The sequence below is a fragment of the Orycteropus afer genome, unplaced genomic scaffold (genome assembly GCF_000298275.1).
Source record: "Orycteropus afer afer isolate SDZICR_OR568_19922 unplaced genomic scaffold, OryAfe1.0 scaffold00647, whole genome shotgun sequence".
In the NCBI taxonomy this organism is placed as follows: Eukaryota; Metazoa; Chordata; class Mammalia; order Tubulidentata; family Orycteropodidae; genus Orycteropus; species Orycteropus afer.
Window position 1 is genome coordinate 362,003 of NW_006922234.1, and position 4,184 is coordinate 366,186.

Here is a 4,184-nt window from a genome sequence, read left to right on the forward strand (position 1 = left end):
GATGTGGAATAATGTTTTTGTGTAGTGTATTAAGTCAGTTGAGCTTGATGTCCCCCACGACCATGCTCCTGAGTCCACACGTACAACAACTTGCTCTGTCAGTTTTTTTAAAACCTTTTAAACTAAAATTAGCCCCTTGAGGATTCATATATGTGCCTGCGAAGGTACTTTTAACTGTGATTTTCATATAATATGCTCTTGTTGAAATAAAAAGAAAATAAGTTATTGGCAGACCCAGGAGTAGAATCCAGGATCTTCTATTTTGATCCCTTTTTGAGTGGTTGGCTGTAGTAGCCAGGCATCATCTAGTTATTCTGGTCCCACGGTCGTGACTGATGGGCGAGGACGGGGACTTTGTTGTTGGTAGGTGCCATTGAGTCAGCTCCAATTCATAGCGACCCTACGTACAACCGAATGATACACTGCCTGGTCCTGGGATGTTAGGGCTTGTTAATATGGAAGAAGTCACTGAAATTTTGAAAATGAATGAAACTTCTGAAGTAGAAGAAATAGAGAAAAGGGCTGTCATTTTAGTCATGTGGAACAATTAGAGAAAAAAAGGATGAAGAATCAGTAAAGAAAACGGAGATGGTGGAAAGGGATCACAGAAGAGTTTCAATAGTCGATACGGTCTAATTCTGAAGAGAAAGTATGATGAGTTAAAGTATCCAAGAAATTTATCCACATGGAATGATTGATGACTTACTGAGAACAGTTTTGGTAGTAGGGTAGGAAGTCACATTTTAGTATGTTGAGAGGAAACTAAAAATTATGGCAGAGTTATAAGATTCTATCAACATAAGGGTGCCTAGTGAACTCTGAAATGAAAAGAAGGAGTCAGTGGGAAGGCAGAGATGAGAGAGGATGTTTGAAGTTGCTCAATGTTACAGCCAAATTCCAGGAGAATCTAGAAGGACTGACATTCTTGGTCAAATTGTGGCATTTGCTTCAGAGTGAAGGAGAGACGCAAACTTTGCCCTTGTTACAATTTTACCTGGAACTATCTCTGCTGAATAAAGGACTTAAGCACCTGAAGCCTGGATAAGAATCTGTTGACTAAGAAGTCCCCCTAAGTTTGACCCTAATGAGGTCCACAGCTAAAATAAATAATAACTATAGGAAACAGCATACTAGGAATTCTTCTCAGATGCACGTAGACATTACAGCCAGAGAGAATAGCATGAACAAAGGTTAGAGGTTAGAGAGAACATAATAGGTTAAATGAACTGCAAGAAGAACCATCACTGAATCTCAGAATGCAGCATAATGCTAGGCATAGGGTGGATGTTCAGAAAACATCTGCTACATAAAAGAATGAATGAAGACTATTGTAAGCAGAGGTAACACCATGAACACCAAGATGTGGAAACTGCATGTTTATAAAGCATTCGAAGAGGGTCCCCTATACTCATAGCCTGAAAAAGTTGGGAACAGAAATTTTCTTTAGGAGGCAGCACACTGCATGTTTTACGTATAATTCTGGAATGTACTGACCATATTCAGTTTTTACTAAACGGTAGCAAGTGAAACAGATTAGACATAAAGAACCAACTTCATGTGGCAGTCTAAAATAATCATTAAAAGGACCTTCATCCACAAACCTAGTTAAATTCTCACATCCTGTAATTACAGTCAATTTTCTTATTTTGTCTGCATCAAACACGTACTTCTGCATAAATTCTGATTCTTTCCTCATTCTCTTTCTCTCAGGACACAACCTAGATCTCTTTGAAAGCTTGTAAGTTCCTATGTGCTCTAGCCACACTCTACTGAAGTCAAGAGGAGTTCTTTAGATGAAAAGCCAACCTGTGGTCATCCTGATTCAGCAGTAGTGATACCAGGGGAAGTAAACAAAACCAGGAAAAACAGACTCTTAACCAATAAGCCTATAGGGATGGTGATAACTATTTTCTTTTCTGTAGAAGCTGGCAAACTCGTGTAGGAGCAATGTCGCCAATAATGAGAGAAAAAAAAAATCAAAGAGAAAAACTACCTGGGAAACTACGGCAATGCGAGGGAGAGGCAATGTGGTGGTAGGAAAAAAAAACAAAACTGGACTAAGAGTGAAGAGATGTAAATTCTAGTATATAGCCTGCTGTGTGGCTTTATCAAGTCATTTTCCATCTCTAGGCCTTACCTTCATCATTTTTTTTAACACAATAAGTCTGCTTTATTGAAGTAGGTACTCAGTAGACAACCCTCAATACATATTGATTTAATGAATAAATGAATTGTCTTGTTCCCTTGTTACTTGGAGTCTAGTAAAATAAACGGACCTGGAAATCCATAAACTGCAGTACAATTTGCTAATAAACCAGGTGAGAGATGATGGTGACCTGAATCATGGTAGGGATGAAGAAAAGTGAATGATAAGAAGAAAGCTGAATAACCAAGATTTAGTAACTTGTTCAATGTGAAGTCAATGTGAGATATGGAGGGAATATAAAAAGTAGTTCGACGTATGCTGGGTTTGAGGTACCAGTGTAATATCTAGATGCTAATCTAGGCAATACCGTACACAAATTTTAGGCTTAGAAGGTCTGTATCAGAAGTAGAAATGTGGGATTAAGTAGTGCACAGGTTTAAGTCATGTGAATGGATGATCTTAGGCAAAGAGAGTGTCAGAATGTTCAAACCAGTTGTTGACTCATGGTGATCCCATCTGTGTCAGAGTAGAGCAGGGCACCGTAAGGTTTTCAATGGCTGCTTTTTCGGAAGTAGACCTCCAGACCTTTCTTCCAAGGCACCCCTGGGCGGACTTGAGCTGCTAACACATGCAGGGACTTGGTTACAATGTCAGAGTGATTGAAAAGTGGAAGGAGTGGGAAGAGACTGGCTGCAAATACAGTCAGAGAGGGCGCAGGAGGCTGGAGCATGTGGAGCCTCATAGACCGTGGTAAACCTTTTTCATTTTACTCAGAGTGAGCTAAGAAGACACTGCAGGTTTCTGAGTGAAACAATCTGACGTATAATTTTATATGTTTCTTTGGCTGCCATGCACAAAATACATTCAGGAGAGGGGCATAGGGTGGAAGCAGGGAGACCAATTAGGAAGTAATTACAATAGCCCAGATGAAAGACTGGAGTAGTAGCTATGGAGATAATGAGAATATAAATTGAAAAGTTAGAATTCTGGAATTCTGGCTGTACTTTTTCATCAGAATATTTTTTTTCTCTCTCTCTTTCATTTCAGTAAAAAGTACCATCTGTATTTTTCCAATATAATGTGTGTGTGTGTGTGTGTGTGTGTGTGATATGTGTCTAAATGTAGCCTTAAACCTCTTAAGGGAAAAGTAGCTAGAATTGTACTTAATATGAGGCTGTTTCCTTCTACTGGAAAAGGAAAGCTTTCTATTCATGTCCAGTCTCCTTCACACACATCTGATTTTGATGACTCAAATAATGTATTCTCTGTCTTTTCTTAAAGTATGCTGACCTAAGCCTGTCTGCACACCCTTAAGTCACACTGGCATGTCATCTTCACAGGACTTTTCTATGCCACTTAGAGCATGCTTCAAGTATATCTTCTTTTATAGCCTGTCACACTTCCTGCTGGGTCTCTGTCTCCACAGTTATGTACCAGACGTGTACCATACAAGTAATAAATATTGTATTAATCATCTGGTCACATAGGGTTCAGATTCAGGTATGGACTTATCAGGACACCTCCCCTCTCTACATACATACCAATACACACTTCACTTTCTTCAGCTATGTTATTTATTTTCTCCACATTAATCAGATATTTCAAAACTTAGAAATAGGACAAGGAGATAAAGCGGGGTAAGTTCTTGTGACTGTCAGGAGCTCTGAGGTAGGTGATGTGCCCATGTCCACCCCACCCCCACAGGGAGTCCAGGCTGCTGCAGGTGTCAGCAGCCCAGAGGGTTGCATCTGGTTCTCCAAGCAGTTTATTTTCAGAACTGACACCCTACCCAGTACTAAATATAGCCAGTCGCTTCCCCTCAAACAAGGCTTTCTTTTCTGTTAAACTGCAATAAAGCTCTTAGCTCTGTAGGACAAGGTCTTTCTCTCTCTCTCTCTCTCTCTCTCCCTCCCTCTCTTTCCCCTTCTCTCCTTCCCTCTCCCTCTCCCCCTACCTTCATAAACCTTCTTGTTTTGCTCCCTCTCCCTAACCACCTACTTTCCTTTACCTGGTTTCTTCTTCTAACTTTCCTCTTTTC